This window comes from Nerophis ophidion, linkage group LG15 (assembly GCF_033978795.1).
Source record: "Nerophis ophidion isolate RoL-2023_Sa linkage group LG15, RoL_Noph_v1.0, whole genome shotgun sequence".
NCBI classification, from domain to species: Eukaryota; Metazoa; Chordata; class Actinopteri; order Syngnathiformes; family Syngnathidae; genus Nerophis; species Nerophis ophidion.
The window spans coordinates 46,927,808-46,942,793 of record NC_084625.1 but is presented as its reverse complement, the minus strand read 5'-3'; the positions used below and the strand labels follow the sequence as shown (position 1 = coordinate 46,942,793).

The 14,986-nt window shown below is 36.5% G+C and overlaps 1 long non-coding RNA gene and 4 other non-coding genes across 6 annotated transcripts in view; 4 read left to right on the top strand and 1 right to left on the bottom strand.

The window, feature by feature from the left end:
• Positions 1–14,986, bottom strand: part of LOC133569732 (uncharacterized) — a 64,299-nt gene that overhangs the window by 44,272 nt on the left and 5,041 nt on the right. For both annotated transcript variants that reach the window (XR_009809867.1, XR_009809866.1), the window contains exon 2: positions 2,051–2,240. This is a non-coding gene — a long non-coding RNA (uncharacterized LOC133569732). The remainder of the gene's footprint in view (positions 1–2,050; positions 2,241–14,986) is intronic.
• LOC133569925 (U2 spliceosomal RNA) lies at positions 5,004–5,194 on the top strand. The gene has a single exon (XR_009809977.1). It is a non-coding gene; the product is annotated as a U2 spliceosomal RNA (small nuclear RNA).
• Positions 8,266–8,456, top strand: LOC133569927 (U2 spliceosomal RNA). Its single transcript, XR_009809980.1, has one exon. It is a non-coding gene; the product is annotated as a U2 spliceosomal RNA (small nuclear RNA).
• Positions 10,809–10,999, top strand: LOC133569926 (U2 spliceosomal RNA). Its single transcript, XR_009809978.1, has one exon. It is a non-coding gene; the product is annotated as a U2 spliceosomal RNA (small nuclear RNA).
• LOC133569924 (U2 spliceosomal RNA) lies at positions 13,351–13,541 on the top strand. Its single transcript, XR_009809976.1, has one exon. It is a non-coding gene; the product is annotated as a U2 spliceosomal RNA (small nuclear RNA).

Here is a 14,986-nt window from a genome sequence, read left to right as displayed (position 1 = left end):
ATTTTTCTGAGCAACCTATCTAATAAAAAAATACCATTAGCTAGCTTATGGTACTATTAGTGTTTTAACAGCACACATCGGTTTTAAAATTGTTTATATTTTTCAAAACTACTCAGTTAATGTAAAAATGTTTTTTTTTACTGGCCATGGCATTTACCTTGTCTCGTCAACATGTTTTGCAGTCATGTTGTTATTATGACAGAATGTACATTCAATGACCGATAATGCATCCATCCATCCATTTCTACCGCTTTTTCCCTTTTGAGGTCGCGGGGGGCGCTGGTGCCTATCTCAGCTACAATCAGGTGGAAGGCGGGGTACACCCTGGACAAGTCTCCACCTCATCACAGACCGATTATGCAAATTAAACAAATTGTTATCATTAGCGAACTACAACCAATATTAATCCACGGGTCATGTACATAATCATAATGTTTTGGAAGCCTTCAGAGGGCGGGATATACTGTGTGATATTGTAATGGACCAGAGTAGTAGAATATTAAAATCTAATAAAATATTGCTTCAAACACATATACATATTAAGAACCCAATGTAGTGAGAGCAACCATCCCAAAATAAGGAAAGATAATTATGCTTGATCACACTTTATTACAGGGGTCACCAACGCGGTGCCCGCGGGCACCAGGTAGCCCGTAAGGACCAGATGAGTCGCTCGCTGGCCTGTTCTAAAAATAGCTCAAATAGCAGCACTTACCAGTGAGCTGCCTCTATTTTTTTAATTTTATTTATTTACTAGCAAGCTGGTCTCGCTTTGCTCGACATTTTTAATTCTAAGAGAGACAAAACTCAAATAAAATATGAAAATCCAAGACAATATTTTAAAGACTCGGTCATCACTTGTTTAAATAAATTAATTTATGTTTTTACTTTGCTTCTAATAACTTTCACAAAGACAATTTTAGAAAAAAAAAATACAACCTTAAAAATGATTTTAGGATTTTTAAACATACAGTATATACCTTTTAAATTATTTCCTGACAATTTAAATCAAAGTTCAAGTAAATGTATTGTTTTTATTGTAAAGAAAAATAAATTAATTGTAATTTAATTCTTCATTTTAGTTTCTGTTTTTTCGACGAAGAATATTTGTAAAATAATTCTTCAAAATTATGATTAAACTTCTAAAAAATTATTCTGATAAATCTAATTTCCATCCATCCATTTTCTACCGCTTATTCCCTTTCGGGGTCACGGGGGGTGCTGGCGCCTATCTCAGCTACAATCGGGCGGAAGGCGGGGTACACCCTGGACAAGTCGCCACCTCATCACAGGGCCCAAATCTAATTTAAATATCTTATTTCAAAGTCTTTTGAATTTCTTCAAAAAAAAATTTGTTCTGGAAAATCTAGAAGAAACAATGATTTGTGTTAGTTAGAAATATAGCTTGGTCCAATTTGTTATATATTCTAACAAAATACAGATTGGATTTTAACCTATTTAAAACATGTCATCAAAATTTCAAAAATTAATCTTAAATCAGGAAAATATACTATTGATATTCCATAAATTATTTTTTCAAAAAAATTCGAATTAGCTGTTTTTTCTCTTCTTTTTGTGTCGGTATAATTTTGAATTTTCAAAGAGTCGAAATTGAAGATAAACTATATGTTTCAAAATTTAATTTTCATTTTTCTCCGGTTTTAAACCGCTCAATTAAGTGTTGTTTTCATCATTTATCCTCTACAAAAAAACTTCCGTAAACGGAAAAAAAATGTACGACGGAATGACAGACAGAAACACCCATTTTTTTAATATATAGATTTATTTATTAAAGGTAAATTGAGCAAATTGGCTATTTAGGGCAATTTATTTTAGTGTGTATCAAACTGGTAGCCCTTCGCATTAATCAGTACCCAAGAAGTAGATCTTGCTTTCAAAAAGGTTGGTGACCCCTGACTTATTACAATCGGTCACTCCCAGGGGTCACTGCAGGTCTCTGGCTCCCGATCCACACAGCCAGCACACAACACACGAGCCCACATCCCCAGGCAGTTAAACACCCCACAGATCCACAATGCACGACACTTACTTCGGAGGAAGAGTTTTATCTGCTTTGCATGTTGTGGGCTTCTTGGTGATCGCGCCGGTAGCCTGCAGAGTCTGCTGTGTAGTCCCAGTCACTCTTGTCAAAGCCTGTCGAACATTCCCACGCCTTGCCAGTTCTCTCCTTCTAAATATGTGCAGTCTTAATGCTCCACAGGTGCGTCTGATTTCAGGTGCTGTTCGATTGGGCAAAGTGACATGTACTAGGTTGTTAGGGGCAACAAGCTAAAAGGGGCACCGTCTTAAAAAACAAGCAAAGTCCACAAGGAGTAAAAACATGCAATTAAAAATACAATCAAATTCCACAAAGTGTAAAAACATGCAATTAAAATCCACAGGAATAAAAACTCTCTAAGACACGGGTGTCAAATGTACGGCCCGAGGGCCAGATCAGGCCAGCGAACAGGTTTTATCCAACCCGCAGGATAAGTTTGCTAAGTATAAAAATGAACCTGACATTTTTGAATGAAACAAACTGCTGTTCTAAATGTGTCCACTGGATGTCGCAATAGCAATTCTTTGTATATTTGTACATGATGCAACATATGTACAAAATAAACCACATGTTGCTAGTACATCCGTCAAGGAAAATTATTATACTACAAAAATAACATACTGTAATTTGATTTTGATATAATTTTTTTATCTTGATAGATTGAAAATGAACACCAATGAGTGGACTGATTAACATTATCACATCATTTATTCAGGAAATATACACAACGACAAATAAAAGGTATTATACTATTAACTGCAAGAAATAATTGTAAACAAAACCCAACAACATTTAATTGGTACGATTTCAGAATGTGCTTCTTTTATTTTTAAAGAAAGAAAACAATCTTTTTTTTTTTTTTTTTTAATAATACACTGTAGCACTTTGAGGTTGTTTGCTCAATGTAAAGTGTTTTTTTTTTTACAAATAAAATCTATTATTATTATTATTATTATAAATGATAAATGGGTTGTACTTGTATAGCGCTTTTCTACCTTCAAGGTACTCAAAGCGCTTTGACAATACTTGCACATTTACCCATTCACACACACATTCACACACTGATGGAGGGAGCTGCCATGCAAGGCGCCAACCAGCACCCATCAGGAGCAAGGGTGAAGTGTCTTGCTCAGGACACAACGGACGTGACGAGGTTGGTTCTGGGTGGGATTTGAACCAGTGACCCTCAGGTTGCGCACGGCCACTCTTCCACTGCGCCACGCCGTCCCTATGAAAATGTCTTTATTTTTAAGTTATCGTGCCGTGATTTTACCAGTCCGGCCCACTTGGGAGTAGATTTTTCTCCACGTGGCCCCCCATCTAAAATTAGTTTGACACCCCTGCTCTAAGACATGCATGGCAATGAAACATAAAAAAATAAAATCCCATCACAAAATACACTGAACGTTAGTAGTGTTACACTTCGAGAATATTCCATTGTATTTGATGCAACAGAGGATGCCAGACGATATCTCTCCTCCTGAGGGTGGAAATTGTAACATACATTTTTTTATGTTTAATGCAAAGGAGTCTTGTTTATGCTGCAAATGTGTTTAACTGTACTAATTGGACAATAAAGTTTTGCAGCACAAACGATGTATCACTCTTACAGCCAGCTGGGGGAGTTTTTTTTATTCTGCAACTTAATTCCTGCAGCGCTGGAGTAAGTTTTTTAAATATAAAACTGCAATAAAAATATATTATACAGATTTTGTGGTAATATGTATTTTACTGTTGGAAATTGTCAGAGCAACATGTATGATCAATTTCCCTAAAGGTAACAAATGTAAGGTTCTAGTACGATAATGTGTCATTTGCCACCTGGCAACACCGACATAGGTCGAGTGGTGTTAGCTGAAAGCTCATTTAGCCTCGCAGCAAAGTGACATGGCCTTCAAATTCCGTGCAAGGCCTCATTTTCGTAACTTTACCCACTGAATATACCATTTAAACCTCTTCAAAAACATTTTATGTTTTTATACTAATAGTTTTGGTGCTTTTTTCACGTGTTTGGAAGTAACCAAAGGGAAGAAAATAGCTGTCGACAGGTAAGAACTAAAAGCTTAACACGTGCTTACCCAGACAACCATATACTAGCATTAACATGTCAATATTTTCTCCTCTATGTTGTATTCATAAATATCTACATTGTGTTCCGTTTATATGGTTACATTGTTTGTGTATATAGTTATATCGTTTAAAAATATATTTAACTAAGAATGCAATGTACAGAAAGGTTGTACTGCCACCTACTGGTTACACTTGCAGTTTGCACTTTAACATTACAAGCAAAGTTCAAACTAAGATATTATGGCGGCTAGCTATGTTTGTGTTTTAAAATGCCATTAATGCATTTTATGCATTTTATTTAATGAATTTCACGACGCGTCAGTTACAATAACTCTTATGTGACGAATTGGCGCGCTTTATGTGTTGGCTTCATGTCCAGTTTAAAGTGGTGTAGTTACCACTCCACGTCACTTGGTGGCGCCAGCGTTAGTCTCCGTGGCTTAGCAAGAAAAACAGGAAGTAGTTTGTTGACAAGGCGGGCTCGACGATTGGATTGATCAAATGTTGATGGAACGGCTTGTTTGCTTTTTGTAATAATGATCTACCACCGACCAACGTTTATGTATTTTATATTGAAGACTATGCATTGTTTATTTGGTTAAATGGCACCGCTATGCTGCGAGTGTATGAAATATTTGTTTCGCCTCTTACTATTGGTCAACGTGAACCACGTGACCATTTGAGGCGAGATAAGTCGGCAACAATTCCTTTCCTAAAAAGTATTGACGTCATTCACAACAATGCAATCATTCAAAAATGTCTGGGTTGTTGTTTGGTGTGTTGATATGTGACGTCATCGTTATTTAGTGTGTGTAACCGTCACTTTAGCTAGTGGTGTCCGGAATCAGGTCCTCCCTTCTGACTGTCCAGCAGTATCGCTTCTCGGCCTTTTGGCTAAGATCAAGTGTAGTATCTGTTCTTATCAGTTTAATATCTGATACGTCCCCTATCCGGGGACCATATATTAAATTGATTTTTGGAACTGGGAGATGGAACAGGGGCTTGCTCCGTCCACTCCACGCATCGACCTGGTATTGCAGTACCTCCAGGAACGGTGCACCCCCTCTCTCGTTAAATATCAAAAGCCCAATCAATGACGAAATCTGCATAGTAGTCCCACTCATGAATTGACTACTTACTAATCAATTTCAATTCAGGCCACGCAGTAGAACACTAGTAGAAACCAGAGGCCCGCCTCTTTAAAGTCGTGATAATATTTCCCTGTGCCAATATTCTAAAAAATGTTATTGTGAAACATAATACCTTGCCATATAGTATTGTAACATAAAGCCCCTTGAAGTATATGAGATAATAACAAATTCATAATAGAACCAAACTTCATTAATGTTAATTGTGACCAACGTTTGCTCCAATCACTCTATCACAAAAAAAAAAAAGATGTAGAAAATGTTGGAAATTCAAGACAGCCATGACATTATGTTCTTTACAAGTGTATGTAAACTTTTGACCACAACTGTATGTTTGTATATCTGTACAGTAGGTGTATATACAGTATGTATATATATATATATACACTATATGTACACATTTATATGTATTTATACACACACATGTACATATATATACATTATGTGAGTGTGTGTGTATATTTGTGTATGTATATATATGTATATGTGTGTGTGTGTGTATGTAAGCTGTGAAAATCTGCTGTACAGTCTGTGTGCTTGGGTCCTGTTTTTAGGAACACAAATACAAAACCTCACAATAATGTCTGATTGAAAGCTAAAAAAGGTGATGACAGACCACCTTAAAAAACGGAATGTAATTTTAAATGTTTTTACTGAATGAGACGCCCAGAATGTACGCAGAGAAATGAAGAATGAAAATAAAGAATGTAGGTTTTACAATATTGACTATGAACGATAAAACGCTGATTATTGACTACATATGAACGTCACACCCCCTCTTCATCGACATATTTTACAATCAAGCGAAATCAACAAAAATGCAACAAACACAACAAAATATGAACGCGAAGGTTAACAAAAAAAAATACCTACAATCTGATATATGACTTAGCTTTAGAACTTTGTTGTAATAATCTTCCGTTTCTGTCCCTGACACCCGCATTTCAGGCTCGTTCTGGAAACGCTCCCCACCCACACTGCTTGGTGCCTCGTCTGAGTTGCTGTGGCTTAGATGACCATAGTAACTAATTAGATGACCATAGTAACTAATTAGATGACCATAGTAACTAATTAGAGGACCATAGTAACTAATTTGATGACCATTGTAACTAATTAGATGACCATAGTAACTAATTAGATGACCATAGTAACTAATTAAATGACCATAGTAACTAATTAGGTGACCATAGTAACTAATTAGATGACATAGTAACTAATTAGATGACCATAGTAACTAATTAGGTGACCATAGTAACTAATTAGATGACCATAGTAACTAATTAGGTGACCATAGTAACTAATTAGATGACCATAGTAACTAATTAGGTGACCATAGTAACTAATTAGATGACCATAGTAACTAATTAGGTGACCATAGTAACTAATTAGATGACCATAGTAACTAGTATACCATGCAAAAGCGCAGATTCCAACCATTGAAATACTTTGTATAGTTCAAGACTTACGGTCATTAGAAAACATCACTGCACATCATAATGGCAGCTACACTTTCCATCTTAAAGATCTAAAAAAATTATTTGGGCCGCATGTGGCCCCTGGGCCTGAATTTTCCCAGGTCAGTATTAAAGTAAACTACATGAGTACATCTCTCTACCATAACATTCCAAGCAGCACCACTTTTACAGCCAGCTGGGGGCGCTCTTTTTGACCCTGCAACTTTATTCTAGCAGTGCTGTAGGTTTTTTTTCAATTATAAAATTGCAATAACAACATGTATAAATCAGAATCTGTGGTTATTTTTTACTGTTAGAGATTTTCTGAGCAACATCAACTCGGTAATATATGATCATTTTCCCTCAAAATATACTTTTCAGGTTCTGGTACGATATTTAGACATTTGCCACCTGGCAACACCGACATAGTTCGAGTGGTGTTAGCTAAAAGCTCATTTAGCCTCGTAGCAAAGTGACATGGCCTTCAAACTCCGTGCAAGGCCTCATTTTCCTAACTTTATCCATTGAATATACCATTTAAACCTCTTCAAAAACATTTTATGTTTTTATACTAATAGTTTTGGTGCTTTTTTCACGTGTTTGGAAGTAACCAAAGGGAAGAAAATAGCTGTCGACAGGTAAGAACTAAAAGCTTAACACGTGCTTACCCAGACAACCATATACTAGCATTAACATGTCAATATTTTCTGCTCTATCTTGTATTCATAAATATCTACATTTTGTTCCGTTTATATGGTTACATTGATTGTGTATATAGTTATATCATTTAAAAATATATTTAACTGAGAATACAATGTACAGAAAGGTTGTACTGCCACCTACTGGTAACACTTGCAGTTTGCACTTTAACATTACAAGCAAAGTTCAAACTAAGATATTATAGCGGCTAGCTATGTTTGTGTTTTAAAATGCTATTAATGCATTTTATGCATTTTATTTAATGAATTTCACGACGCGTCAGTTACAATAACGCTTATGTGACGAATTGGCGCGCTTTATGTGTTGGCTTCATGTCCAGTTTAAAGTGGTGTAGTTACCACTCCACGTCACTTGGTGGCGCCAGCGTTAGTCTCCGTGGCTTAGCAAGAAAAACAGGAAGTAGTTTGTTGACAAGGCGGGCTCGACGATTGAATTGATCAAATGTTGACGGAACGGCTTGTTTGCTTTTTGTAATAATGATCTACCACCGACCAACGTTTATGTATTTTATATTGAAGACTATGCATTGTTTATTTGGTTAAATGGCACCGCTATGCTGAGAGTGTATGAAATATTTGTTTCGCCTCTTACTATTGGTCAACGTGAACCACGTGACCATTTGAGGCGAGATAAGTCGGCAACAATTCCTTTCCTAAAAAGTATTGACGTCATTCACAACAATGCAATCATTCAAAAATGTCTGGGTTGTTGTTTGGTGTGTTGATATGTGACGTCATCGTTATTTAGTGTGTGTAACCGTCACTTTAGCTAGTGGTGTCCGGAATCAGGTCCTCCCTTCTGACTGTCCAGCAGTATCGCTTCTCGGCCTTTTGGCTAAGATCAAGTGTAGTATCTGTTCTTATCAGTTTAATATCTGATACGTCCCCTATCCGGGGACCATATATTAAATTGATTTTTGGAACAGGGAGATGGAACAGGGGCTTGCTCCGTCCACTCCACGCATCGACCTGGTATTGCAGTACCTCCAGGAACGGTGCACCCCCTCTCTCGTTAAATATCAAAAGCCCAATCAATGACGAAAACTGCATAGTAGTCCCACTCATGAATTGACTACTTACTAATCAATTTCAATTCAGGCCACGCAGTAGAACACTAGTAGGAACCAGAGGCCCGCCTCTTTAAAGTCGTGATAATATTTCCCTGTGCCAATATTCTAAAAAATGTTATTGTGAAGCATAATACCTTGCCATATAGTATTGTAACATAAAGCCCCTTGAAGTATATGAGATAATAACAAATTCATAATAGAACCAAACTTCATTAATGTTAATTGTGACCAACGTTTGCTCCAATCACTCTATCACAAAAAAAAAAAAGATGTAGAAAATGTTGGAAATTCAAGACAGCCATGACATTATGTTCTTTACAAGTGTATGTAAACTTTTGACCACAACTGTATGTTTGTATATCTGTACAGTAGGTGTATATACAGTATGTGTGTGTATATATATATGTACACATATATATGTATATATACACACACATGTACATATATATACATTATGTGAGTGTGTGTGTATATTTGTGTATGTATATATATGTATATGTGTGTGTGTGTGTATGTAAGCTGTGAAAATCTGCTGTACAGTCTGTGTGCTTGGGTCCTGTTTTTAGGAACACAAATACAAAACCTCACAATAATGTCTGATTGAAAGCTAAAAAAGGTGATGACAGACCACCTTAAAAAACGGAATGTAATTTTAAATGTTTTTACTGAATGAGACGCCCAGAATGTACGCAGAGAAATGAAGAATGAAAATAAAGAATGTAGGTTTTACAATATTGACTATGAACGATAAAACGCTGATTATTGACTACATATGAACGTCACACCCCCTCTTCATCGACATATTTTACAATCAAGCGAAATCAACAAAAATGCAACAAACACAACAAAATATGAACGCGAAGGTTAACAAAAAAAAATACCTACAATCTGATATATGACTTAGCTTTAGAACTTTGTTGTAATAATCTTCCGTTTCTGTCCCTGACACCCGCATTTCAGGCTCGTTCTGGAAACGCTCCCCACCCACACTGCTTGGTGCCTCGTCTGAATTGCTGTGGCTTAGATGACCATTGTAACTAATTAGATGACCATAGTAACTAATTAGATGACCATTGTAACTAATTAGATGACCATAGTAAGTAATTAGGTGACCATAGTAACTAATTAGATGACCATAGTAAGTAATTAGATGACCATAGTAAGTAATTAGGTGACCATAGTAACTTATTAGATGACCATAGTAACTAATTAGATGACCATAGTAACTAATTAGATGACCATTGTAACTAATTAGATGACCATTGTAACTAATTAGATGACCATAGTAACTAATTAGGTGACCATAGTAACTAATTAGGTGACCATAGTAACTAATTAGATGACCATAGTAAGTAATTAGGTGACCATAGTAACTTATTAGATGACCATAGTAACTAATTAGATGACCACAGTAACTAATTAGATGACCATAGTAACTAATTAGATGACCATAGTAACTAATTAGATGACCATAGTAACTAGTTAGATGACCACAGTAACTAATTAGATGACCATAGTAACTAATTAGATGACCATAGTAACTAATTAGATGACCATAGTAACTAATTAGGTGACCATAGTAACTAATTAGATGACCATAGTAACTAATTACATGACCATAGTAAGTAATTAGGTGACCATAGTAACTTATTAGATGACCATAGTAACTAATTAGATGACCACAGTAACTAATTAGATGACCATAGTAACTAATTAGATGACCATAGTAACTAGAATATCATGCAAAAGCACAGATTCCAACCATTTAAATACATTGTATAGTTCATGTCCAGTTTAAAGTGGTGTAGTTACCACTCCACGTCACTTGGTGGCGCCAGCGTTAGTCTCCGTGGCTTAGCAAGAAAAACAGGAAGTAGTTTGTTGACAAGGCGGGCTCGACGATTGAATTGATCAAATGTTGACGGAACGGCTTGTTTGCTTTTTGTAATAATGATCTACCACCGACCAACGTTTATGTATTTTATATTGAAGACTATGCATTGTTTATTTGGTTAAATGGCACCGCTATGCTGAGAGTGTATGAAATATTTGTTTCGCCTCTTACTATTGGTCAACGTGAACCACGTGACCATTTGAGGCGAGATAAGTCGGCAACAATTCCTTTCCTAAAAAGTATTGACGTCATTCACAACAATGCAATCATTCAAAAATGTCTGGGTTGTTGTTTGGTGTGTTGATATGTGACGTCATCGTTATTTAGTGTGTGTAACCGTCACTTTAGCTAGTGGTGTCCGGAATCAGGTCCTCCCTTCTGACTGTCCAGCAGTATCGCTTCTCGGCCTTTTGGCTAAGATCAAGTGTAGTATCTGTTCTTATCAGTTTAATATCTGATACGTCCCCTATCCGGGGACCATATATTAAATTGATTTTTGGAACAGGGAGATGGAACAGGGGCTTGCTCCGTCCACTCCACGCATCGACCTGGTATTGCAGTACCTCCAGGAACGGTGCACCCCCTCTCTCGTTAAATATCAAAAGCCCAATCAATGACGAAAACTGCATAGTAGTCCCACTCATGAATTGACTACTTACTAATCAATTTCAATTCAGGCCACGCAGTAGAACACTAGTAGGAACCAGAGGCCCGCCTCTTTAAAGTCGTGATAATATTTCCCTGTGCCAATATTCTAAAAAATGTTATTGTGAAGCATAATACCTTGCCATATAGTATTGTAACATAAAGCCCCTTGAAGTATATGAGATAATAACAAATTCATAATAGAACCAAACTTCATTAATGTTAATTGTGACCAACGTTTGCTCCAATCACTCTATCACAAAAAAAAAAAAGATGTAGAAAATGTTGGAAATTCAAGACAGCCATGACATTATGTTCTTTACAAGTGTATGTAAACTTTTGACCACAACTGTATGTTTGTATATCTGTACAGTAGGTGTATATACAGTATGTGTGTGTATATATATATGTACACATATATATGTATATATACACACACATGTACATATATATACATTATGTGAGTGTGTGTGTATATTTGTGTATGTATATATATGTATATGTGTGTGTGTGTGTATGTAAGCTGTGAAAATCTGCTGTACAGTCTGTGTGCTTGGGTCCTGTTTTTAGGAACACAAATACAAAACCTCACAATAATGTCTGATTGAAAGCTAAAAAAGGTGATGACAGACCACCTTAAAAAACGGAATGTAATTTTAAATGTTTTTACTGAATGAGACGCCCAGAATGTACGCAGAGAAATGAAGAATGAAAATAAAGAATGTAGGTTTTACAATATTGACTATGAACGATAAAACGCTGATTATTGACTACATATGAACGTCACACCCCCTCTTCATCGACATATTTTACAATCAAGCGAAATCAACAAAAATGCAACAAACACAACAAAATATGAACGCGAAGGTTAACAAAAAAAAATACCTACAATCTGATATATGACTTAGCTTTAGAACTTTGTTGTAATAATCTTCCGTTTCTGTCCCTGACACCCGCATTTCAGGCTCGTTCTGGAAACGCTCCCCACCCACACTGCTTGGTGCCTCGTCTGAATTGCTGTGGCTTAGATGACCATTGTAACTAATTAGATGACCATAGTAACTAATTAGATGACCATTGTAACTAATTAGATGACCATAGTAAGTAATTAGGTGACCATAGTAACTAATTAGATGACCATAGTAACTAATTAGATGACCATAGTAAGTAATTAGGTGACCATAGTAACTTATTAGATGACCATAGTAACTAATTAGATGACCATAGTAACTAATTAGATGACCATTGTAACTAATTAGATGACCATTGTAACTAATTAGATGACCATAGTAACTAATTAGGTGACCATAGTAACTAATTAGGTGACCATAGTAACTAATTAGATGACCATAGTAAGTAATTAGGTGACCATAGTAACTTATTAGATGACCATAGTAACTAATTAGATGACCACAGTAACTAATTAGATGACCATAGTAACTAATTAGATGACCATAGTAACTAATTAGATGACCATAGTAACTAGTTAGATGACCACAGTAACTAATTAGATGACCATAGTAACTAATTAGATGACCATAGTAACTAATTAGATGACCATAGTAACTAATTAGGTGACCATAGTAACTAATTAGATGACCATAGTAACTAATTACATGACCATAGTAAGTAATTAGGTGACCATAGTAACTTATTAGATGACCATAGTAACTAATTAGATGACCACAGTAACTAATTAGATGACCATAGTAACTAATTAGATGACCATAGTAACTAGAATATCATGCAAAAGCACAGATTCCAACCATTTAAATACATTGTATAGTTCATGTCCAGTTTAAAGTGGTGTAGTTACCACTCCACGTCACTTGGTGGCGCCAGCGTTAGTCTCCGTGGCTCAGCCAATAAACCAGAAGTAGTTTGTTGACAAGGCGTGCTCGACGATTGGATTGATCAAATGTTGATGGAACGGCTTGTTTGCTTTTTGTAATAATGATCTACCACCGACCAACGTTTGTGTATTTTATATTGAAGACTATGCATTGTTTATTTGGCTAAATGGCACCGCTATGCTGAGAGTGTATGAAATATTTGTTTCGCCGCTTACTATTGGTCAACGTGAACCACGTGACCATTTGGGGCGAGATAAGTCGGCAACAATTCCTTTCCTAAAAAGTATTGACGTCATTCACAACAATGCAATCATTCAAAAATGTCTGGGTTGTTGTTTGGTGTGTTGATATGTGACGTCATCGTTATTTAGTGTGTGTAACCGTCACTTTAGCTAGTGGTGTCCGGAATGACGTCCTCCCTTCTGACTGTCCAGCAGTATCGCTTCTCGGCCTTTTGGCTAAGATCAAGTGTAGTATCTGTTCTTATCAGTTTAATATCTGATACGTCCCCTATCCGGGGACCATATATTAAATTGATTTTTGGAACTGGGAGATGGAACAGGGGCTTGCTCCGTCCACTCCACGCATCGACCTGGTATTGCAGTACCTCCAGGAACGGTGCACCCCCTCTCTTGTTGAATATCAAACAAAGCAATGTCTGTGCAGAGATCATATTAGCCATGTAGGAAGGGTTATACATCTATCAGGCACTAGATCGTTTGTAACAATTTGTCAACGTACGAAATTTTAATAGCAAAATTTGGAAGAATAGTTACGTCCTCTCTTGTAGAGTTATTAAACAACCTCCCTGTGCCCATAATCAAATTATCTCCATATTCGTATCATATGTAACGTAAATAAGTTCAACGTATTGTTAATTAAGTCAAAATGTTTACATCACACCAATATAAACCAAAGGGACGGAACTTTTGGAAATATTGACAATCCACTTTCTTTTAAGTCCACAAGATGGTGCCATTTCACATTCTGACTTCGGGGTATCGATACTTTTGAAAAACAAATTTGTACTTTTGCCTTTATTAATTCATTATGATAATAATACAACGCAGGACAACGATTTAAGTCAAAAAATAAAATATTAATTACAAAAGTAATATCCAAAGCAGTAAAGTAATGCAAATAAGGGGCAAACAACTACTGAACCTGGCTTGTCGCCACAAAACACACAAACACTTAAGTTAAATAACAAAACTCTAGTTATTGAACAAAGTTGTAAACATGAACACAAAAGAACTGAGAAATTCAAATAAAAAAGTAATAATATCAATTACAATAAAGTAAGTAGTGCAAATAAGGTGAAAAGAAATACTGAACTTGGCTAGTCGCCTCACAACACACAAGAACTTAAGTAAAAAAGAAAACACAAGTTATTACACAGTTGTAAAAATGAACACAAAACAAAAGAACTGAGAAATTCTTATCGTTATTTTAGTGCAATAAAATTCTTTATTACAGTTTACAAACCAAGACATTAAGTCGCACTGGAAACGCACGCGTGTGTGTGTGTGTCCGAGTGAACCTCGGAGCGAATTATACTGATGTGTGTGCGCGAACGCACCAAGTGTCATGTTAATTGTATTTATCCATCCATCCATTTTCTACCGCTTATTCCCTTTCGGGGTCGCGGGGGGCGCTGGCGCCTATCTCAGCTACAATCGGGCGGAAGGCAGGGTACACCCTGGACAAGTTGCCACCTCATCGCAGGGCCAACACAGATAGACAGACAACATTCACACTCACATTCACACACTAGGGCCAATTTAGTGTTGCCAATTAACCTATCCCCAGGTGCATGTCTTTGGAAGTGGGAGGAAGCCGGAGTACCCGGAGAGAACCCACGCATTCACGGGGAGAACATGCAAACTCCACACAGAAAGATCCCGAGCCTGGATTTGAACCCAGGACTGCAGGAACTTCGTATTGTGAGGCAGACACACTAACCCCTCTGCCACCGTGAAGCTAATTGTATTTATTTTATTTTATTTTGGGTTGAAGATGAATTTTTAAAGTGTTTTTAAATCTTGTTCGCGACCCATCACTAGGGAAGAGGGTG